This window comes from Lepisosteus platostomus, chromosome 22 (genome assembly GCF_059453375.1).
Source record: "Lepisosteus platostomus isolate fLepPlt1 chromosome 22, fLepPlt1.hap1, whole genome shotgun sequence".
In the NCBI taxonomy this organism is placed as follows: Eukaryota; Metazoa; Chordata; class Actinopteri; order Semionotiformes; family Lepisosteidae; genus Lepisosteus; species Lepisosteus platostomus.
In genome coordinates this window covers 5193333-5218179 of record NC_142632.1, presented here as the reverse complement: position 1 = coordinate 5218179, position 24847 = coordinate 5193333, and positions in this window count along the sequence as shown.

Here is a 24847-nt window from a genome sequence, read left to right as displayed (position 1 = left end):
TTTCAGACAACTGAATCTCCTTGTAACAGCAAGGCTCAGAAGAGCCCACACACTCAGCCCTTAACCCCAGTGTACAGAAAGTGTCAATACGTGTTTTTCAGCAGAAATAAACATGTTTCTGCAAGTTTGGTCAACCCCATGTAAGTTATGGGGCAGTAACATCACACTTTTCAAAACCTGTTTTTCAGCCCGAAATAAACACGTTTTTTCAGACAGCTGAAACTACTTGTAACAGCAAGGCTCAGAAGAGCCAACACACTCAGCCCTTAACCCCAGTGTGCAGAAAGGGTCAAAACGTGTTTTTCAGCAGAAATAAACATGTTTCTGCAAGTTTGGTCAACCCCATGTAAGTTATGGGGCAGTAACATCACACTTTTCAAAACGTGTTTTTCAGCCAGAAATAAACGCGTTTTTTCAGGCAACTGAATCTACTTGTAACAGCAAGGCTCAGAAGTGCCCACACACTCAACCCTTAACCCCAGTGTACAGAAAGTGTCAAAACGTGTTTTTCAGCAGAAATAAACATGTTTCTGCAAGTTTGGTCAACCCCATGTAAGTTATGGGGCAGTAACATCACACTTTTCAAAACGTGTTTTTCAGCCCGAAATAAACGCGTTTTTTCAGGCAACTGAATCTCCTTGTAACAGCAAGGCTCAAAAGAGCCCACACACTCAGCCCTTAACCAGAGTGTGCAGAAATTGTCAAAACGTGTTTTTCAGCAGAAATAAACATGTTTCTGCAAGTTTGGTCAACCCCATGTAAGTTATGGGGCAGTAACATCACACTTTTCAAAACGTGTTTTTCAGCCCGAAATAAACACGTTTTTTCAGACAGCTGAATCTACTTGTAACAGCAAGGCTCAGAAGTGCCAACACACTCAGCCCTTAACCCCAGTGTGCAGAAAGGGTCAAAACGTGTTTTTCAGCAGAAATAAACATGTTTCTGCAAGTTTGGTCAACCCCATGTAAGTTATGGGGCAGTAACATCACAGTTTTCAAAACGTGTTTTTCAGCCCGAAATAAACGCGTTTTTTCAGACAACTGAATCTACTTGTAACAGCAATGCTCAGAAGTGCCCACACAGTCAACCCTTAACCCCAGTGTGCAGAAAGGGTCAAAACGTGTTTTTCAGCAGAAATAAACATGTTTCTGCAAGTTTGGTCAACCCCATGTAAGTTATCAGGCAGTGACATCACACTTTTCAAAACGTGTATTTCAGCCCGAAATAAACGCGTTTTTTTCAGGCAACTGAATCTCCTTGTAACAGCAAGGCTCAGAAGAGCCCACACACTCAGCACTTAACCCCAGTGTACAGAAAGTGTCAAAACGTGTTTTTCAGCAGAAATAAACATGTTTCTGCAAGTTTGGTCAACCCCATGTAAGTTATGGGGCAGTAACATCACACTTTTCAAAACGTGTTTTTCAGCCAGAAATAAACGCGTTTTTTCAGGCAACTGAATCTACTTGTAACAGCAAGGCTCAGAAGTGCCCACACACTCAACCCTTAACCCCAGTGTACAGAAAGTGTCAAAACGTGTTTTTCAGCAGAAATAAACATGTTTCTGCAAGTTTGGTCAACCCCATGTAAGTTATGGGGCAGTAACATCACACTTTTCAAAACGTGTTTTTCAGCCCGAAATAAACGCGTTTTTTCAGGCAACTGAATCTCCTTGTAACAGCAAGGCTCAAAAGAGCCCACACACTCAGCCCTTAACCCCAGTGTGCAGAAATTGTCAAAACGTGTTTTTCAGCAGAAATAAACATGTTTCTGCAAGTTTGGTCAACCCCATGTAAGTTATGGGGCAGTAACATCACACTTTTCAAAACGTGTTTTTCAACCCGAAATAAACACGTTTTTTCAGACAGCTGAATCTACTTGTAACAGCAAGGCTCAGAAGTGCCAACACACTCAGCCCTTAACCCCAGTGTGCAGAAAGGGTCAAAACGTGTTTTTCAGCAGAAATAAACATGTTTCTGCAAGTTTGGTCAACCCCATGTAAGTTATGGGGCAGTAACATCACACTTTTCAAAACGTGTTTTTCAGCCCGAAATAAACGCGTTTTTTCAGACAACTGAATCTACTTGTAACAGCAAGGCTCAGAAGTGCCCACACACTCAACCCTTAACCCCAGTGTGCAGAAAGGGTCAAAACGTGTTTTTCAGCAGAAATAAACATGTTTCTGCAAGTTTGGTCAACCCCATGTAAGTTATGGGGCAGTAACATCACACTTTTCAAAACGTGTTTTTCAGCCCGAAATAAACACGTTTTTTCAGACAGCTGAATCTACTTGTAACAGCAAGGCTCAGAAGTGCCAACACACTCAGCCCTTAACCCCAGTGTGCAGAAAGGGTCAAAACGTGTTTTTCAGCAGAAATAAACATGTTTCTGCAAGTTTGGTCAACCCCATGTAAGTTATGGGGCAGTAACATCATACTTTTCAAAACGTGTTTTTCAGCCAGAAATAAACGCGTTTTTTCAGGCAACTGAATCTACTTGTAACAGCAAGGCTCAGAAGTGCCCACACACTCAACCCTTAACCCCAGTGTGCAGAAAGGGTCAAAACGTGTTTTTCAGCAGAAATAAACATGTTTCTGCAAGTTTGGTCAACCCCATGTAAGTTATGGGGCAGTAACATCACACTTTTCAAAACGTGTTTTTCAGCCCGAAATAAACGCGTTTTTTCAGACAACTGAATCTCCTTGTAACAGCAAGGCTCAGAAGAGCCCACACACTCAGCCCTTAACCCCAGTGTACAGAAAGTGTCAAAACGTGTTTTTCAGCTGAAATAAACATGTTTCTGCAAGTTTGGTCAACCCCATGTAAGTTATGGGGCAGTAACATCACACTTTTCAAAACGTGTTTTTCAGCCCGAAATAAACACGTTTTTTCAGACAGCTGAATCTACTTGTAACAGCAAGGCTCAGAAGAGCCAACACACTCAGCCCTTAACCCCAGTGTGCAGAAAGGGTCAAAACATGTTTTTCAGCAGAAATAAACATGTTTCTGTAAGTTTGGTCAACCCCATGTAAGTTATTGGGCAGTAACATCATACTTTTCAAAACGTGTTTTTCAGCCCGAAATAAACGCGTTTTTTCAGACAACTGAATCTACTTGTAACAGCAAGGCTCAGAAGTGCCCACACACTCAACCCTTAACCCCAGTGTGCAGAAAGGGTCAAAACGTGTTTTTCAGCAGAAATAAACATGTTTCTGCAAGTTTGGTCAACCCCATGTAAGTTATGGGGCAGTAACATCACACTTTTCAAAACGTGTTTTTCAGCCCGAAATAAACACGTTTTTTCAGACAGCTGAATATACTTGTAACAGCAAGTCTCAGAAGTGCCAACACACTCAGCCCTTAACCCCAGTGTGCAGAAAGGGTCAAAACGTGTTTTTCAGCAGAAATAAACATGTTTCTGCAAGTTTGGTCAACCCCATGTAAGTTATGGGGCAGTAACATCATACTTTTCAAAACGTGTTTTTCAGCCAGAAATAAACGCGTTTTTTCAGGCAACTGAATCTACTTGTAACAGCAAGGCTCAGAAGTGCCCACACACTCAACCCTTAACCCCAGTGTGCAGAAAGGGTCAAAACGTGTTTTTCAGCAGAAATAAACATGTTTCTGCAAGTTTGGTCAACCCCATGTAAGTTATGGGGCAGTAACATCACACTTTTCAAAACGTGTTTTTCAGCCCGAAATAAACGCGTTTTTTCAGACAACTGAATCTCCTTGTAACAGCAAGGCTCAGAAGAGCCCACACACTCAGCCCTTAACCCCAGTGTACAGAAAGTGTCAAAACGTGTTTTTCAGCTGAAATAAACATGTTTCTGCAAGTTTGGTCAACCCCATGTAAGTTATGGGGCAGTAACATCACACTTTTCAAAACGTGTTTTTCAGCCCGAAATAAACACGTTTTTTCAGACAGCTGAATCTACTTGTAACAGCAAGGCTCAGAAGAGCCAACACACTCAGCCCTTAACCCCAGTGTGCAGAAAGGGTCAAAACATGTTTTTCAGCAGAAATAAACATGTTTCTGTAAGTTTGGTCAACCCCATGTAAGTTATGGGGCAGTAACATCATACTTTTCAAAACGTGTTTTTCAGCCCGAAATAAACGCGTTTTTTCAGACAACTGAATCTACTTGTAACAGCAAGGCTCAGAAGTGCCCACACACTCAACCCTTAACCCCAGTATGCAGAAAGGGTCAAAACGTGTTTTTCAGCAGAAATAAACATGTTTCTGCAAGTTTGGTCAACCCCATGTAAGTTATGGGGCAGTAACATCACACTTTTCAAAACGTGTTTTTCAGCCAGAAATAAACGCGTTTTTTCAGGCAACTGAATCTACTTGTAACAGCAAGGCTCAGAAGTGCCCACACACTCAACCCTTAACCCCAGTGTGCAGAAAGGGTCAAAACGTGTTTTTCAGCAGAAATAAACATGTTTCTGCAAGTTTGGTCAACCCCATGTAAGTTATGGGGCAGTAACATCACACTTTTCAAAACGTGTTTTTCAGCCCGAAATAAACGCGTTTTTTCAGACAACTGAATCTCCTTGTAACAGCAAGGCTCAGAAGAGCCCACACACTCAGCCCTTAACCCCAGTGTACAGAAAGTGTCAAAACGTGTTTTTCAGCTGAAATAAACATGTTTCTGCAAGTTTGGTCAACCCCATGTAAGTTATGGGGCAGTAACATCACACTTTTCAAAACGTGTTTTTCAGCCCGAAATAAACACGTTTTTTCAGACAGCTGAATCTACTTGTAACAGCAAGGCTCAGAAGAGCCAACACACTCAGCCCTTAACCCCAGTGTGCAGAAAGGGTCAAAACATGTTTTTCAGCAGAAATAAACATGTTTCTGTAAGTTTGGTCAACCCCATGTAAGTCATGGGGCAGTAACATCATACTTTTCAAAACGTGTTTTTCAGCCCGAAATAAACGCGTTTTTTCAGACAACTGAATCTACTTGTAACAGCAAGGCTCAGAAGTGCCCACACACTCAACCCTTAACCCCAGTGTGCAGAAAGGGTCAAAACGTGTTTTTCAGCAGAAATAAACATGTTTCTGCAAGTTTGGTCAACCCCATGTAAGTTATGGGGCAGTAACATCACACTTTTCAAAACGTGTTTTTCAGCCCGAAATAAACGCGTTTTTTCAGGCAACTGAATCTCCTTGTAACAGCAAGGCTCAAAAGAGCCCACACACTCAGCCCTTAACCCCAGTGTGCAGAAATTGTCAAAACGTGTTTTTCAGCAGAAATAAACATGTTTCTGCAAGTTTGGTCAACCCCATGTAAGTTATGGGGCAGTAACATCACACTTTTCAAAACGTGTTTTTCAGCACGAAATAAACACGTTTTTTCAGACAGCTGAATCTACTTGTAACAGCAAGGCTCAGAAGTGCCAACACACTCAGCCCTTAACCCCAGTGTGCAGAAAGGGTCAAAACGTGTTTTTCAGCAGAAATAAACATGTTTCTGCAAGTTTGGTCAACCCCATGTAAGTTATGGGGCAGTAACATCACACTTTTCAAAACGTGTTTTTCAGCCCGAAATAAACGCGTTTTTTCAGACAACTGAATCTACTTGTAACAGCAAGGCTCAGAAATGCCCACACACTCAACCCTTAACCCCAGTGTGCAGAAAGGGTCAAAACGTGTTTTTCAGCAGAAATAAACATGTTTCTGCAAGTTTGGTCAACCCCATGTAAGTTATGGGGCAGTAACATCACACTTTTCAAAACGTGTTTTTCAGCCCGAAATAAACGCGTTTTTTCAGGCAACTGAATCTCCTTGTAACAGCAAGGCTCAGAAGAGCCCACACACTCAGCCCTTAACCCCAGTGTACAGAAAGTGTCAAAACGTGTTTTTCAGCAGAAATAAACATGTTTCTGCAAGTTTGGTCAACCCCATGTAAGTTATGGGGCAGTAGCATCACACTTTTCAAAACGTGTTTTTCAGCCCGAAATAAACGCGTTTTTTCAGGCAACTGAATCTCCTTGTAACAGCAAGGCTCAGAAGAGCCCACACACTCAGCCCTTAACCCCAGTGTACAGAAGGTGTCAAAACGTGTTTTTCAGCAGAAATAAACATGTTTCTGCAAGTTTGGTCAACCCCATGTAAGTTATGGGGCAGTAACATCACACTTTTCAAAACGTGTTTTTCAGCCCGAAATAAACGCGTTTTTTCAGACAACTGAATCTCCTTGTAACAGCAAGGCTCAGAAGAGCCCACACACTCAGCCCTTAACCCCAGTGTACAGAAAGTGTCAAAACGTGTTTTTCAGCAGAAATAAACATGTTTCTGCAAGTTTGGTCAACCCCATGTAAGTTATGGGGCAGTAACATCACACTTTTCAAAACGTGTTTTTCAGCCCGAAATAAACACGTTTTTTCAGACAGCTGAATCTATTTGTAACAGCAAGGCTCAGAAGTGCCAACACACTCAGCCCTTAACCCCAGTGTGCAGAAAGGGTCAAAACGTGTTTTTCAGCAGAAATAAACATGTTTCTGCAAGTTTGGTCAACCCCATGTAAGTTATGGGGCAGTAACATCACACTTTTCAAAACGTGTTTGTCAGCCCGAAATAAACACGTTTTTTCAGACAGCTGAATATACTTGTAACAGCAAGGCTCAGAAGTGCCAACACACTCAGCCCTTAACCCCAGTGTGCAGAAAGGGTCAAAACGTGTTTTTCAGCAGAAATAAACATGTTTCTGCAAGTTTGGTCAACCCCATGTAAGTTATGGGGCAGTAACATCACACTTTTCAAAACGTGTTTTTCAGCCCGAAATAAACGCGTTTTTTCAGACAACTGAATCTCCTTGTAACAGCAAGGCTCAGAAGAGCCCACACACTCAGCCCTTAACCCCAGTGTACAGAAAGTGTCAATACGTGTTTTTCAGCAGAAATAAACATGTTTCTGCAAGTTTGGTCAACCCCATGTAAGTTATGGGGCAGTAACATCACACTTTTCAAAACCTGTTTTTCAGCCCGAAATAAACACGTTTTTTCAGACAGCTGAAACTACTTGTAACAGCAAGGCTCAGAAGAGCCAACACACTCAGCCCTTAACCCCAGTGTGCAGAAAGGGTCAAAACGTGTTTTTCAGCAGAAATAAACATGTTTCTGCAAGTTTGGTCAACCCCATGTAAGTTATGGGGCAGTAACATCACACTTTTCAAAACGTGTTTTTCAGCCAGAAATAAACGCGTTTTTTCAGGCAACTGAATCTACTTGTAACAGCAAGGCTCAGAAGTGCCCACACACTCAACCCTTAACCCCAGTGTACAGAAATTGTCAAAACGTGTTTTTCAGCAGAAATAAACATGTTTCTGCAAGTTTGGTCAACCCCATGTAAGTTATGGGGCAGTAACATCACACTTTTCAAAACGTGTTTTTCAGCCCGAAATAAACACGTTTTTTCAGACAGCTGAATCTACTTGTAACAGCAAGGCTCAGAAGTGCCAACACACTCAGCCCTTAACCCCAGTGTGCAGAAAGGGTCAAAACGTGTTTTTCAGCAGAAATAAACATGTTTCTGCAAGTTTGGTCAACCCCATGTAAGTTATGGGGCAGTAACATCACAGTTTTCAAAACGTGTTTTTCAGCCCGAAATAAACGCGTTTTTTCAGACAACTGAATCTACTTGTAACAGCAATGCTCAGAAGTGCCCACACAGTCAACCCTTAACCCCAGTGTGCAGAAAGGGTCAAAACGTGTTTTTCAGCAGAAATAAACATGTTTCTGCAAGTTTGGTCAACCCCATGTAAGTTATCAGGCAGTGACATCACACTTTTCAAAACGTGTATTTCAGCCCGAAATAAACGCGTTTTTTCAGGCAACTGAATCTCCTTGTAACAGCAAGGCTCAGAAGAGCCCACACACTCAGCCCTTAACCCCAGTGTACAGAAAGTGTCAAAACGTGTTTTTCAGCAGAAATAAACATGTTTCTGCAAGTTTGGTCAACCCCATGTAAGTTATGGGGCAGTAACATCACACTTTTCAAAACGTGTTTTTCAGCCAGAAATAAACGCGTTTTTTCAGGCAACTGAATCTACTTGTAACAGCAAGGCTCAGAAGTGCCCACACACTCAACCCTTAACCCCAGTGTACAGAAAGTGTCAAAACGTGTTTTTCAGCAGAAATAAACATGTTTCTGCAAGTTTGGTCAACCCCATGTAAGTTATGGGGCAGTAACATCACACTTTTCAAAACGTGTTTTTCAGCCCGAAATAAACGCGTTTTTTCAGGCAACTGAATCTCCTTGTAACAGCAAGGCTCAAAAGAGCCCACACACTCAGCCCTTAACCCCAGTGTGCAGAAATTGTCAAAACGTGTTTTTCAGCAGAAATAAACATGTTTCTGCAAGTTTGGTCAACCCCATGTAAGTTATGGGGCAGTAACATCACACTTTTCAAAACGTGTTTTTCAGCCCGAAATAAACGCGTTTTTTCAGACAACTGAATCTCCTTGTAACAGCAAGGCTCAGAAGAGCCCACGCACTCAGCCCTTAACCCCAGTGTTCAGAAAGTGTCAAAACGTGTTTTTCAGCAGAAATAAACATGTTTCTGCAAGTTTGGTCAACCCCATGTAAGTTATGGGGCAGTAACATCACACTTTTCAAAACGTGTTTTTCAGCCCGAAATAAACGCGTTTTTTCAGACAACTGAATCTCCTTGTAACAGCAAGGCTCAGAAGAGCCCACACACTCAGCCCTTAACCCCAGTGTACAGAAAGTGTCAAAACGTGTTTTTCAGCAGAAATAAACATGTTTCTGCAAGTTTGGTCAACCCCATGTAAGTTATGGGGCAGTAACATCACACTTTTCAAAACGTGTTTTTCAGCCCGAAATAAACACGTTTTTTCAGGCAACTGAATCTCCTTGTAACAGCAAGGCTCAGAAGTGCCAACACACTCAGCCCTTAACCCCAGTGTGCAGAAAGGGTCAAAACGTGTTTTTCAGCAGAAATAAACATGTTTCTGCAAGTTTGGTCAACCCCATGTAAGTTATGGGGCAGTAACATCACACTTTTCAAAACGTGTTTTTCAGCCCGAAATAAACGCGTTTTTTCAGACAACTGAATCTCCTTGTAACAGCAAGGCTCAGAAGAGCCCACACACTCAGCCCTTAACCCCAGTGTACAGAAAGTGTCAAAACGTGTTTTTCAGCAGAAATAAACATGTTTCTGCAAGATTGGTCAACCCCATGTAAGTTATGGGGCAGTAACATCACACTTTTCAAAACGTGTTTTTCAGCCCGAAATAAACGCGTTTTTTCAGGCAACTGAATCTCCTTGTAACAGCAAGGCTCAGAAGAGCCCACACACTCAGCCCTTAACCCCAGTGTACAGAAAGTGTCAAAACGTGTTTTTCAGCAGAAATAAACATGTTTCTGCAAGTTTGGTCAACCCCATGTAAGTTATGGGGCAGTAACATCACACTTTTCAAAACGTGTTTTTCAGCCCGAAATAAACACGTTTTTTCAGACAGCTGAATCTATTTGTAACAGCAAGGCTCAGAAGTGCCAACACACTCAGCCCTTAACCCCAGTGTGCAGAAAGGGTCAAAACGTGTTTTTCAGCAGAAATAAACGTTTCTGCAAGTTTGGTCAACCCCATGTAAGTTATGGGGCAGTAACATCACACTTTTCAAAACGTGTTTGTCAGCCCGAAATAAACACGTTTTTTTCAGACAGCTGAATATACTTGTAACAGCAAGGCTCAGAAGTGCCAACACACTCAGCCCTTAACCCCAGTGTGCAGAAAGGGTCAAAACGTGTTTTTCAGCAGAAATAAACATGTTTCTGCAAGTTTGGTCAACCCCATGTAAGTTATGGGGCAGTAACATCACACTTTTCAAAACGTGTTTTTCAGCCCGAAATAAACGCGTTTTTTCAGACAACTGAATCTCCTTGTAACAGCAAGGCTCAGAAGAGCCCACACACTCAGCCCTTAACCCCAGTGTACAGAAAGTGTCAATACGTGTTTTTCAGCAGAAATAAACATGTTTCTGCAAGTTTGGTCAACCCCATGTAAGTTATGGGGCAGTAACATCACACTTTTCAAAACCTGTTTTTCAGCCCGAAATAAACACGTTTTTTCAGACAGCTGAAACTACTTGTAACAGCAAGGCTCAGAAGAGCCAACACACTCAGCCCTTAACCCCAGTGTGCAGAAAGGGTCAAAACGTGTTTTTCAGCAGAAATAAACATGTTTCTGCAAGTTTGGTCAACCCCATGTAAGTTATGGGGCAGTAACATCACACTTTTCAAAACGTGTTTTTCAGCCAGAAATAAACGCGTTTTTTCAGGCAACTGAATCTACTTGTAACAGCAAGGCTCAGAAGTGCCCACACACTCAACCCTTAACCCCAGTGTACAGAAAGTGTCAAAACGTGTTTTTCAGCAGAAATAAACATGTTTCTGCAAGTTTGGTCAACCCCATGTAAGTTATGGGGCAGTAACATCACACTTTTCAAAACGTGTTTTTCAGCCCGAAATAAACGCGTTTTTTCAGGCAACTGAATCTCCTTGTAACAGCAAGGCTCAAAAGAGCCCACACACTCAGCCCTTAACCAGAGTGTGCAGAAATTGTCAAAACGTGTTTTTCAGCAGAAATAAACATGTTTCTGCAAGTTTGGTCAACCCCATGTAAGTTATGGGGCAGTAACATCACACTTTTCAAAACGTGTTTTTCAGCCCGAAATAAACACGTTTTTTCAGACAGCTGAATCTACTTGTAACAGCAAGGCTCAGAAGTGCCAACACACTCAGCCCTTAACCCCAGTGTGCAGAAAGGGTCAAAACGTGTTTTTCAGCAGAAATAAACATGTTTCTGCAAGTTTGGTCAACCCCATGTAAGTTATGGGGCAGTAACATCACAGTTTTCAAAACGTGTTTTTCAGCCCGAAATAAACGCGTTTTTTCAGACAACTGAATCTACTTGTAACAGCAATGCTCAGAAGTGCCCACACAGTCAACCCTTAACCCCAGTGTGCAGAAAGGGTCAAAACGTGTTTTTCAGCAGAAATAAACATGTTTCTGCAAGTTTGGTCAACCCCATGTAAGTTATCAGGCAGTGACATCACACTTTTCAAAACGTGTATTTCAGCCCGAAATAAACGCGTTTTTTTCAGGCAACTGAATCTCCTTGTAACAGCAAGGCTCAGAAGAGCCCACACACTCAGCACTTAACCCCAGTGTACAGAAAGTGTCAAAACGTGTTTTTCAGCAGAAATAAACATGTTTCTGCAAGTTTGGTCAACCCCATGTAAGTTATGGGGCAGTAACATCACACTTTTCAAAACGTGTTTTTCAGCCAGAAATAAACGCGTTTTTTCAGGCAACTGAATCTACTTGTAACAGGAAGGCTCAGAAGTGCCCACACACTCAACCCTTAACCCCAGTGTACAGAAAGTGTCAAAACGTGTTTTTCAGCAGAAATAAACATGTTTCTGCAAGTTTGGTCAACCCCATGTAAGTTATGGGGCAGTAACATCACACTTTTCAAAACGTGTTTTTCAGCCCGAAATAAACGCGTTTTTTCAGGCAACTGAATCTCCTTGTAACAGCAAGGCTCAAAAGAGCCCACACACTCAGCCCTTAACCCCAGTGTGCAGAAATTGTCAAAACGTGTTTTTCAGCAGAAATAAACATGTTTCTGCAAGTTTGGTCAACCCCATGTAAGTTATGGGGCAGTAACATCACACTTTTCAAAACGTGTTTTTCAACCCGAAATAAACACGTTTTTTCAGACAGCTGAATCTACTTGTAACAGCAAGGCTCAGAAGTGCCAACACACTCAGCCCTTAACCCCAGTGTGCAGAAAGGGTCAAAACGTGTTTTTCAGCAGAAATAAACATGTTTCTGCAAGTTTGGTCAACCCCATGTAAGTTATGGGGCAGTAACATCACACTTTTCAAAACGTGTTTTTCAGCCCGAAATAAACGCGTTTTTTCAGACAACTGAATCTACTTGTAACAGCAAGGCTCAGAAGTGCCCACACACTCAACCCTTAACCCCAGTGTGCAGAAAGGGTCAAAACGTGTTTTTCAGCAGAAATAAACATGTTTCTGCAAGTTTGGTCAACCCCATGTAAGTTATGGGGCAGTAACATCACACTTTTCAAAACGTGTTTTTCAGCCCGAAATAAACACGTTTTTTCAGACAGCTGAATCTACTTGTAACAGCAAGGCTCAGAAGTGCCAACACACTCAGCCCTTAACCCCAGTGTGCAGAAAGGGTCAAAACGTGTTTTTCAGCAGAAATAAACATGTTTCTGCAAGTTTGGTCAACCCCATGTAAGTTATGGGGCAGTAACATCATACTTTTCAAAACGTGTTTTTCAGCCAGAAATAAACGCGTTTTTTCAGGCAACTGAATCTACTTGTAACAGCAAGGCTCAGAAGTGCCCACACACTCAACCCTTAACCCCAGTGTGCAGAAAGGGTCAAAACGTGTTTTTCAGCAGAAATAAACATGTTTCTGCAAGTTTGGTCAACCCCATGTAAGTTATGGGGCAGTAACATCACACTTTTCAAAACGTGTTTTTCAGCCCGAAATAAACGCGTTTTTTCAGACAACTGAATCTCCTTGTAACAGCAAGGCTCAGAAGAGCCCACACACTCAGCCCTTAACCCCAGTGTACAGAAAGTGTCAAAACGTGTTTTTCAGCTGAAATAAACATGTTTCTGCAAGTTTGGTCAACCCCATGTAAGTTATGGGGCAGTAACATCACACTTTTCAAAACGTGTTTTTCAGCCCGAAATAAACACGTTTTTTCAGACAGCTGAATCTACTTGTAACAGCAAGGCTCAGAAGAGCCAACACACTCAGCCCTTAACCCCAGTGTGCAGAAAGGGTCAAAACATGTTTTTCAGCAGAAATAAACATGTTTCTGTAAGTTTGGTCAACCCCATGTAAGTTATGGGGCAGTAACATCATACTTTTCAAAACGTGTTTTTCAGCCCGAAATAAACGCGTTTTTTCAGACAACTGAATCTACTTGTAACAGCAAGGCTCAGAAGTGCCCACACACTCAACCCTTAACCCCAGTGTGCAGAAAGGGTCAAAACGTGTTTTTCAGCAGAAATAAACATGTTTCTGCAAGTTTGGTCAACCCCATGTAAGTTATGGGGCAGTAACATCACACTTTTCAAAACGTGTTTTTCAGCCCGAAATAAACACGTTTTTTCAGACAGCTGAATATACTTGTAACAGCAAGTCTCAGAAGTGCCAACACACTCAGCCCTTAACCCCAGTGTGCAGAAAGGGTCAAAACGTGTTTTTCAGCAGAAATAAACATGTTTCTGCAAGTTTGGTCAACCCCATGTAAGTTATGGGGCAGTAACATCATACTTTTCAAAACGTGTTTTTCAGCCAGAAATAAACGCGTTTTTTCAGGCAACTGAATCTACTTGTAACAGCAAGGCTCAGAAGTGCCCACACACTCAACCCTTAACCCCAGTGTGCAGAAAGGGTCAAAACGTGTTTTTCAGCAGAAATAAACATGTTTCTGCAAGTTTGGTCAACCCCATGTAAGTTATGGGGCAGTAACATCACACTTTTCAAAACGTGTTTTTCAGCCCGAAATAAACGCGTTTTTTCAGACAACTGAATCTCCTTGTAACAGCAAGGCTCAGAAGAGCCCACACACTCAGCCCTTAACCCCAGTGTACAGAAAGTGTCAAAACGTGTTTTTCAGCTGAAATAAACATGTTTCTGCAAGTTTGGTCAACCCCATGTAAGTTATGGGGCAGTAACATCACACTTTTCAAAACGTGTTTTTCAGCCCGAAATAAACACGTTTTTTCAGACAGCTGAATCTACTTGTAACAGCAAGGCTCAGAAGAGCCAACACACTCAGCCCTTAACCCCAGTGTGCAGAAAGGGTCAAAACATGTTTTTCAGCAGAAATAAACATGTTTCTGTAAGTTTGGTCAACCCCATGTAAGTTATGGGGCAGTAACATCATACTTTTCAAAACGTGTTTTTCAGCCCGAAATAAACGCGTTTTTTCAGACAACTGAATCTACTTGTAACAGCAAGGCTCAGAAGTGCCCACACACTCAACCCTTAACCCCAGTATGCAGAAAGGGTCAAAACGTGTTTTTCAGCAGAAATAAACATGTTTCTGCAAGTTTGGTCAACCCCATGTAAGTTATGGGGCAGTAACATCACACTTTTCAAAACGTGTTTTTCAGCCAGAAATAAACGCGTTTTTTCAGGCAACTGAATCTACTTGTAACAGCAAGGCTCAGAAGTGCCCACACACTCAACCCTTAACCCCAGTGTGCAGAAAGGGTCAAAACGTGTTTTTCAGCAGAAATAAACATGTTTCTGCAAGTTTGGTCAACCCCATGTAAGTTATGGGGCAGTAACATCACACTTTTCAAAACGTGTTTTTCAGCCCGAAATAAACGCGTTTTTTCAGACAACTGAATCTCCTTGTAACAGCAAGGCTCAGAAGAGCCCACACACTCAGCCCTTAACCCCAGTGTACAGAAAGTGTCAAAACGTGTTTTTCAGCTGAAATAAACATGTTTCTGCAAGTTTGGTCAACCCCATGTAAGTTATGGGGCAGTAACATCACACTTTTCAAAACGTGTTTTTCAGCCCGAAATAAACACGTTTTTTCAGACAGCTGAATCTACTTGTAACAGCAAGGCTCAGAAGAGCCAACACACTCAGCCCTTAACCCCAGTGTGCAGAAAGGGTCAAAACATGTTTTTCAGCAGAAATAAACATGTTTCTGTAAGTTTGGTCAACCCCATGTAAGTCATGGGGCAGTAACATCATACTTTTCAAAACGTGTTTTTCAGCCCGAAATAAACGCGTTTTTTCAGACAACTGAATCTACTTGTAACAGCAAGGCTCAGAAGTGCCCACACACTCAACCCTTAACCCCAGTGTGCAGAAAGGGTCAAAACGTGTTTTTCAGCAGAAATAAACATGTTTCTGCAAGTTTGGTCAACCCCATGTAAGTTATGGGGCAGTAACATCACACTTTTCAAAACGTGTTTTTCAGCCCGAAATAAACGCGTTTTTTCAGGCAACTGAATCTCCTTGTAACAGCAAGGCTCAAAAGAGCCCACACACTCAGCCCTTAACCCCAGTGTGCAGAAATTGTCAAAACGTGTTTTTCAGCAGAAATAAACATGTTTCTGCAAGTTTGGTCAACCCCATGTAAGTTATGGGGCAGTAACATCACACTTTTCAAAACGTGTTTTTCAGCACGAAATAAACACGTTTTTTCAGACAGCTGAATCTACTTGTAACAGCAAGGCTCAGAAGTGCCAACACACTCAGCCCTTAACCCCAGTGTGCAGAAAGGGTCAAAACGTGTTTTTCAGCAGAAATAAACATGTTTCTGCAAGTTTGGTCAACCCCATGTAAGTTATGGGGCAGTAACATCACACTTTTCAAAACGTGTTTTTCAGCCCGAAATAAACGCGTTTTTTCAGACAACTGAATCTACTTGTAACAGCAAGGCTCAGAAATGCCCACACACTCAACCCTTAACCCCAGTGTGCAGAAAGGGTCAAAACGTGTTTTTCAGCAGAAATAAACATGTTTCTGCAAGTTTGGTCAACCCCATGTAAGTTATGGGGCAGTAACATCACACTTTTCAAAACGTGTTTTTCAGCCCGAAATAAACGCGTTTTTTCAGGCAACTGAATCTCCTTGTAACAGCAAGGCTCAGAAGAGCCCACACACTCAGCCCTTAACCCCAGTGTACAGAAAGTGTCAAAACGTGTTTTTCAGCAGAAATAAACATGTTTCTGCAAGTTTGGTCAACCCCATGTAAGTTATGGGGCAGTAGCATCACACTTTTCAAAACGTGTTTTTCAGCCCGAAATAAACGCGTTTTTTCAGGCAACTGAATCTCCTTGTAACAGCAAGGCTCAGAAGAGCCCACACACTCAGCCCTTAACCCCAGTGTACAGAAGGTGTCAAAACGTGTTTTTCAGCAGAAATAAACATGTTTCTGCAAGTTTGGTCAACCCCATGTAAGTTATGGGGCAGTAACATCACACTTTTCAAAACGTGTTTTTCAGCCCGAAATAAACGCGTTTTTTCAGACAACTGAATCTCCTTGTAACAGCAAGGCTCAGAAGAGCCCACACACTCAGCCCTTAACCCCAGTGTACAGAAAGTGTCAAAACGTGTTTTTCAGCAGAAATAAACATGTTTCTGCAAGTTTGGTCAACCCCATGTAAGTTATGGGGCAGTAACATCACACTTTTCAAAACGTGTTTTTCAGCCCGAAATAAACGCGTTTTTTCAGGCAACTGAATCTCCTTGTAACAGCAAGGCTCAGAAGAGCCCACACACTCAGCCCTTAACCCCAGTGTACAGAAAGTGTCAAAACGTGTTTTTCAGCAGAAATAAACATGTTTCTGCAAGTTTGGTCAACCCCATGTAAGTTATGGGGCAGTAACATCACACTTTTCAAAACGTGTTTTTCAGCCCGAAATAAACACGTTTTTTCAGACAGCTGAATCTATTTGTAACAGCAAGGCTCAGAAGTGCCAACACACTCAGCCCTTAACCCCAGTGTGCAGAAAGGGTCAAAACGTGTTTTTCAGCAGAAATAAACATGTTTCTGCAAGTTTGGTCAACCCCATGTAAGTTATGGGGCAGTAACATCACACTTTTCAAAACGTGTTTGTCAGCCCGAAATAAACACGTTTTTTCAGACAGCTGAATATACTTGTAACAGCAAGGCTCAGAAGTGCCAACACACTCAGCCCTTAACCCCAGTGTGCAGAAAGGGTCAAAACGTGTTTTTCAGCAGAAATAAACATGTTTCTGCAAGTTTGGTCAACCCCATGTAAGTTATGGGGCAGTAACATCACACTTTTCAAAACGTGTTTTTCAGCCCGAAATAAACGCGTTTTTTCAGACAACTGAATCTCCTTGTAACAGCAAGGCTCAGAAGAGCCCACACACTCAGCCCTTAACCCCAGTGTACAGAAAGTGTCAATACGTGTTTTTCAGCAGAAATAAACATGTTTCTGCAAGTTTGGTCAACCCCATGTAAGTTATGGGGCAGTAACATCACACTTTTCAAAACCTGTTTTTCAGCCCGAAATAAACACGTTTTTTCAGACAGCTGAAACTACTTGTAACAGCAAGGCTCAGAAGAGCCAACACACTCAGCCCTTAACCCCAGTGTGCAGAAAGGGTCAAAACGTGTTTTTCAGCAGAAATAAACATGTTTCTGCAAGTTTGGTCAACCCCATGTAAGTTATGGGGCAGTAACATCACACTTTTCAAAACGTGTTTTTCAGCCAGAAATAAACGCGTTTTTTCAGGCAACTGAATCTACTTGTAACAGCAAGGCTCAGAAGTGCCCACACACTCAACCCTTAACCCCAGTGTACAGAAAGTGTCAAAACGTGTTTTTCAGCAGAAATAAACATGTTTCTGCAAGTTTGGTCAACCCCATGTAAGTTATGGGGCAGTAACATCACACTTTTCAAAACGTGTTTTTCAGCCCGAAATAAACGCGTTTTTTCAGGCAACTGAATCTCCTTGTAACAGCAAGGCTCAAAAGAGCCCACACACTCAGCCCTTAACCAGAGTGTGCAGAAATTGTCAAAACGTGTTTTTCAGCAGAAATAAACATGTTTCTGCAAGTTTGGTCAACCCCATGTAAGTTATGGGGCAGTAACATCACACTTTTCAAAACGTGTTTTTCAGCCCGAAATAAACACGTTTTTTCAGACAGCTGAATCTACTTGTAACAGCTAGGCTCAGAAGTGCCAACACACTCAGCCCTTAACCCCAGTGTGCAGAAAGGGTCAAAACGTGTTTTTCAGCAGAAATAAACATGTTTCTGCAAGTTTGGTCAACCCCATGTAAGTTATGGGGCAGTAACATCACAGTTTTCAAAACGTGTTTTTCAGCCCGAAATAAACGCGTTTTTTCAGACAACTGAATCTACTTGTAACAGCAATGCTCAGAAGTGCCCACACAGTCAACCCTTAACCCCAGTGTGCAGAAAGGGTCAAAACGTGTTTTTCAGCAGAAATAAACATGTTTCTGCAAGTTTGGTCAACCCCATGTAAGTTATCAGGCAGTGACATCACACTTTTCAAAACGTGTATTTCAGCCCGAAATAAACGCGTTTTTTCAGGGAATCTACTTGTAACAGCAAGGCTCAGAAGTGCCCACACACTCAACCCTTAACCCCAGTGTGCAGAAAGGGTCAAAACGTGTTTTTCAGCAGAAATAAACATGTTTCTGCAAGTTTGGTCAACCCCATGTAAGTTATGGGGCAGTAACATCACACTTTTCAAAACGTGTTTTTCAGCCAGAAATAAACGCGTTTTTTCAGGCAACTGAATCTACTTGTAACAGCAAGGCTCAGAAGTGCCCACACACTCAACCCTTAACCCCAGTGTGCAGAAAGGGTCAAAACGTGTTTTTCAGCAGAAATAAACATGTTTCTGCAAGTTTGGTCAACCCCATGTAAGTTATGGGGCAGTAACATCACACTTTTCAAAACGTGTTTTTCAGCCCGAAATAAACGCGTTTTTTCAGGCAAATGAATCTCCTTGTAACAGCAAGGCTCAGAAGAGCCCACACACTCAGCCCTTAACCCCAGTGTACAGAAAGTGTCAAAACGTGTTTTTCAGCTGAAATAAACATGTTTCTGCAAGTTTGGTCAACCCCATGTAAGTTATGGGGCAGTAACATCACACTTTTCAAAACGTGTTTTTCAGCCCGAAATAAACACGTTTTTTCAGACAGCTGAATCTACTTGTAACAGCAAGGCTCAGAAGAGCCAACACACTCAGCCCTTAACCCCAGTGTGCAGAAAGGGTCAAAACATGTTTTTCAGCAGAAATAAACATGTTTCTGTAAGTTTGGTCAACCCCATGTAAGTTATGGGGCAGTAACATCATACTTTTCAAAACGTGTTTTTCAGCCCGAAATAAACGCGTTTTTTCAGACAACTGAATCTACTTGTAACAGCAAGGCTCAGAAGTGCCCACACACTCAACCCTTAACCCCAGTGTGCAGAAAGGGTCAAAACGTGTTTTTCAGCAGAAATAAACATGTTTCTGTAAGTTTGGTCAACCCCATGTAAGTTATGGGGCAGTAACATCATACTTTTCAAAACGTGTTTTTCAGCCCGAAATAAACGCGTTTTTTCAGACAACTGAATCTACTTGTAACAGCAAGGCTCAGAAGTGCCCACACACTCAACCCTTAACCCCAGTGTGCAGAAAGGGTCAAAACGTGTTTTTCAGCAGAAATAAACATGTTTCTGCAAGTTTGGTCAACCCCATGTAAGTTATGGGGCAGTAACATCACACTTTTCAAAACGTGTTTTTCAGCCCGAAATAAACACGTTTTTTCAGACAGCTGAATCTACTTGTAACAGCAAGGCTCAGAAGAGCCAACACACTCAGCCCTTAACCCCAGTGTGCAGAAAGGGTCAAAACATGTTTTTCAGCAGAAATAAACGTTTCTGTAAGTTTGGTCAACCCCATGTAAGTTATGGGGCAGTAACATCATACTTTTCAAAACGTGTTTTTCAGCCCGAAATAAACGCGTTTTTTCAGACAGCTGAATCTACTTGTAACAGCAAGGCTCAGAAGTGCCAACACACTCAGCCCTTAACCCCAGTGTGCAGAAAGGGTCAAAACGTGTTTTTCAGCAGAAATAAACATGTTTCTGCAAGTTTGGTCAACCCCATGTAAGTTATGGGGCAGTAACATCACACTTTTCAAAACGTGTTTTTCAGCCCGAAATAAACGCGTTTTTTCAGGCAAATGAATCTCCTTGTAACAGCAAGGCTCAGAAGAGCCCACACACTCAGCCCTTAACCCCAGTGTACAGAAAGTGTCAAAACGTGTTTTTCAGCAGAAATAAACATGTTTCTGCAAGTTTGGTCAACCCCATGTAAGTTATGGGGCAGTAACATCACACTTTTCAAAACGTGTTTTTCAGCCCGAAATAAACACGTTTTTTCAGACAGCTGAATATATTTGTAACAGCAAGGCTCAGAAGTGCCAACACACTCAGCCCTTAACCCCAGTGTGCAGAAAGGGTCAAAACGTGTTTTTCAGCAGAAATAAACATGTTTCTGCAAGTTTGGTCAACCCCATGTAAGGTTTGGGGCAGTAACATCACACTTTTCAAAACGTGTTTTTCAGCCCGAAATAAACGCGTTTTTTCAGACAACTGAATCTCCTTGTAACAGCAAGGCTCAAAAGAGCCCACACACTCAGCCCTTAACCCCAGTGTGCAGAAATTGTCAAAACGTGTTTTTCAGCAGAAATAAACATGTTTCTGCAAGTTTGGTCAACCCCATGTAAGTTATGGGGCAGTAACATCACACTTTTCAAAACGTGTTTTTCAGCCCGAAATAAACACGTTTTTTCAGACAGCTGAATCTACTTGTAACAGCAAGGCTCAGAAGTGCCAACACACTCAGCCCTTAACCCCAGTGTGCAGAAAGGGTCAAAACGTGTTTTTCAGCAGAAATAAACATGTTTCTGCAAGTTTGGTCAACCCCATGTAAGTTATGGGGCAGTAACATCACAGTTTTCAAAACGTGTTTTTCAGCCCGAAATAAACGCGTTTTTTCAGACAACTGAATCTACTTGTAACAGCAATGCTCAGAAGTGCCCACACAGTCAACCCTTAACCCCAGTGTGCAGAAAGGGTCAAAACGTGTTTTTCAGCAGAAATAAACATGTTTCTGCAAGTTTGGTCAACCCCATGTAAGTTATCAGGCAGTGACATCACACTTTTCAAAACGTGTATTTCAGCCCGAAATAAACGCGTTTTTTCAGGGAATCTACTTGTAACAGCAAGGCTCAGAAGTGCCCACACACTCAACCCTTAACCCCAGTGTGCAGAAAGGGTCAAAACGTGTTTTTCAGCAGAAATAAACATGTTTCTGCAAGTTTGGTCAACCCCATGTAAGTTATGGGGCAGTAACATCACACTTTTCAAAACGTGTTTTTCAGCCAGAAATAAACGCGTTTTTTCAGGCAACTGAATCTACTTGTAACAGCAAGGCTCAGAAGTGCCCACACACTCAACCCTTAACCCCAGTGTGCAGAAAGGGTCAAAACGTGTTTTTCAGCAGAAATAAACATGTTTCTGCAAGTTTGGTCAACCCCATGTAAGTTATGGGGCAGTAACATCACAGTTTTCAAAACGTGTTTTTCAGCCCGAAATAAACGCGTTTTTTCAGGCAAATGAATCTCCTTGTAACAGCAAGGCTCAGAAGAGCCCACACACTCAGCCCTTAACCCCAGTGTGCAGAAAGGGTCAAAACGTGTTTTTCAGCAGAAATAAACATGTTTCTGCAAGTTTGGTCAACCCCATTTAAGTTATGGGGCAGTAACATCACACTTTTCAAAACGTGTTTTTCAGCACGAAATAAACGCGTTTTTTCAGGCAACTGAATCTCCTTGTAACAGCAAGGCTCAGAAGAGCCCACACACTCAGCCCTTAACCCCAGTGTACAGAAAGTGTCAAAACGTGTTTTTCAGCAGAAATAAACATGTTTCTGCAAGTTTGGTCAACCCCATGTAAGTTATGGGGCAGTAACATCACACTTTTCAAAACGTGTTTTTCAGCCCGAAATAAACACGTTTTTTCAGACAGCTGAATCTACTTGTAACAGCAAGGCTCAGAAGTGCCAACACACTCAGCCCTTAACCCCAGTGTGCAGAAAGGGTCAAAACGTGTTTTTCAGCAGAAATAAACATGTTTCTGCAAGTTTGGTCAACCCCATGTAAGTTATGGGGCAGTAACATCACAGTTTTCAAAACGTGTTTTTCAGCCCGAAATAAACGCGTTTTTTCAGACAACTGAATCTACTTGTAACAGCAATGCTCAGAAGTGCCCACACACTCAACCCTTAACCCCAGTGTGCAGAAAGGGTCAAAACGTGTTTTTCTGCAGAAATAAACATGTTTCTGCAAGTTTGGTCAACCCCATGTAAGTTATGGGGCAGTAACATCACACTTTTCAAAACGTGTTTTTCAGCCCGAAATAAACACGTTTTTTCAGACAGCTGAATCTACTTGTAACAGCAAGGCTCAGAAGTGCCAACACACTCAGCCCTTAACCCCAGTGTGCAGAAAGGGTCAAAACGTGTTTTTCAGCAGAAATAAACATGTTTCTGCAAGTTTGGTCAACCCCATGTAAGTTATGGGGCAGTAGCATCACACTTTTCAAAACGTGTTTTTCAGCCCGAAATAAACGCGTTTTTTCAGGCAACTGAATCTCCTTGTAACAGCAAGGCTCAGAAGAGCCCACACACTCAGCCCTTAACCCCAGTGTACAGAAGGTGTCAAAACGTGTTTTTCAGCAGAAATAAACATGTTTCTGCAAGTTTGGTCAACCCCATGTAAGTTATGGGGCAGTAACATCACACTTTTCAAAACGTGTTTTTCAGCCCGAAATAAACGCGTTTTTTCAGACAACTGAATCTCCTTGTAACAGCAAGGCTCAGAAGAGCCCACACACTCAGCCCTTAACCCCAGTGTACAGAAAGTGTCAAAACGTGTTTTTCAGCTGAAATAAACATGTTTCTGCAAGTTTGGTCAACCCCATGTAAGTTATGGGGCAGTAACATCACACTTTTCAAAACGTGTTTTTCAGCCCGAAATAAACACGTTTTTTCAGACAGCTGAATCTACTTGTAACAGCAAGGCTCAGAAGAGCCAACACACTCAGCCCTTAACCCCAGTGTGCAGAAAGGGTCAAAACATGTTTTTCAGCAGAAATAAACGTTTCTGTAAGTTTGGTCAACCCCATGTAAGTTATGGGGCAGTAACATCATACTTTTCAAAACGTGTTTTTCAGCCCGAAATAAACGCGTTTTTTCAGACAACTGAATCTACTTGTAACAGCAAGGCTCAGAAGTGCCCACACACTCAACCCTTAACCCCAGTGTGCAGAAAGGGTCAAAACGTGTTTTTCAGCAGAAATAAACATGTTTCTGCAAGTTTGGTCAACCCCATGTAAGTTATGGGGCAGTAACATCACACTTTTCAAAACGTGTTTTTCAGCCCGAAATAAACGCGTTTTTTCAGGCAACTGAATCTCCTTGTAACAGCAAGGCTCAAAAGAGCCCACACACTCAGCCCTTAACCCCAGTGTGCAGAAATTGTCAAAACGTGTTTTTCAGCAGAAATAAACATGTTTCTGCAAGTTTGTTCAACCCCATGTAAGTTATGGGGCAGTAACATCACACTTTTCAAAACGTGTTTTTCAGCCCGAAATAAACACGTTTTTTCAGACAGCTGAATCTACTTGTAACAGCAAGGCTCAGAAGTGCCAACACACTCAGCCCTTAACCCCAGTGTGCAGAAAGGGTCAAAACGTGTTTTTCAGCAGAAATAAACATGTTTCTGCAAGTTTGGTCAACCCCATGTAAGTTATGGGGCAGTAACATCACACTTTTCAAAACGTGTTTTTCAGCCCGAAATAAACGCGTTTTTTCAGGCAACTGAATCTCCTTGTAACAGCAAGGCTCAAAAGAGCCCACACACTCAGCCCTTAACCCCAGTGTGCAGAAATTGTCAAAACGTGTTTTTCAGCAGAAATAAACATGTTTCTGCAAGTTTGGTCAACCCCATGTAAGTTATGGGGCAGTAACATCACACTTTTCAAAACGTGTTTTTCAACCCGAAATAAACACGTTTTTTCAGACAGCTGAATCTACTTGTAACAGCAAGGCTCAGAAGTGCCAACACACTCAGCCCTTAACCCCAGTGTGCAGAAAGGGTCAAAACGTGTTTTTCAGCAGAAATAAACATGTTTCTGCAAGTTTGGTCAACCCCATGTAAGTTATGGGGCAGTAACATCACACTTTTCAAAACGTGTTTTTCAGCCCGAAATAAACGCGTTTTTTCAGACAACTGAATCTCCTTGTAACAGCAAGGCTCAGAAGAGCCCACACACTCAGCCCTTAACCCCAGTGTACAGAAAGTGTCAAAACGTGTTTTTCAGCTGAAATAAACATGTTTCTGCAAGTTTGGTCAACCCCATGTAAGTTATGGGCAGTAACATCACACTTTTCAAAACGTGTTTTTCAGCCCGAAATAAACACGTTTTTTCAGACAGCTGAATCTACTTGTAACAGCAAGGCTCAGAAGAGCCAACACACTCAGCCCTTAACCCCAGTGTGCAGAAAGGGTCAAAACATGTTTTTCAGCAGAAATAAACATGTTTCTGTAAGTTTGGTCAACCCCATGTAAGTTATGGGGCAGTAACATCATACTTTTCAAAACGTGTTTTTCAGCCCGAAATAAACGCGTTTTTTCAGACAACTGAATCTACTTGTAACAGCAAGGCTCAGAAGTGCCCACACACTCAACCCTTAACCCCAGTGTGCAGAAAGGGTCAAAACGTGTTTTTCAGCAGAAATAAACATGTTTCTGTAAGTTTGGTCAACCCCATGTAAGTTATGGGGCAGTAACATCATACTTTTCAAAACGTGTTTTTCAGCCCGAAATAAACGCGTTTTTTCAGACAACTGAATCTACTTGTAACAGCAAGGCTCAGAAGTGCCCACACACTCAACCCTTAACCCCAGTGTGCAGAAAGGGTCAAAACGTGTTTTTCAGCAGAAATAAACATGTTTCTGCAAGTTTGGTCAACCCCATGTAAGTTATGGGGCAGTAACATCACACTTTTCAAAACGTGTTTTTCAGCCCGAAATAAACACGTTTTTTCAGACAGCTGAATATACTTGTAACAGCAAGTCTCAGAAGTGCCAACACACTCAGCCCTTAACCCCAGTGTGCAGAAAGGGTCAAAACGTGTTTTTCAGCAGAAATAAACATGTTTCTGCAAGTTTGGTCAACCCCATG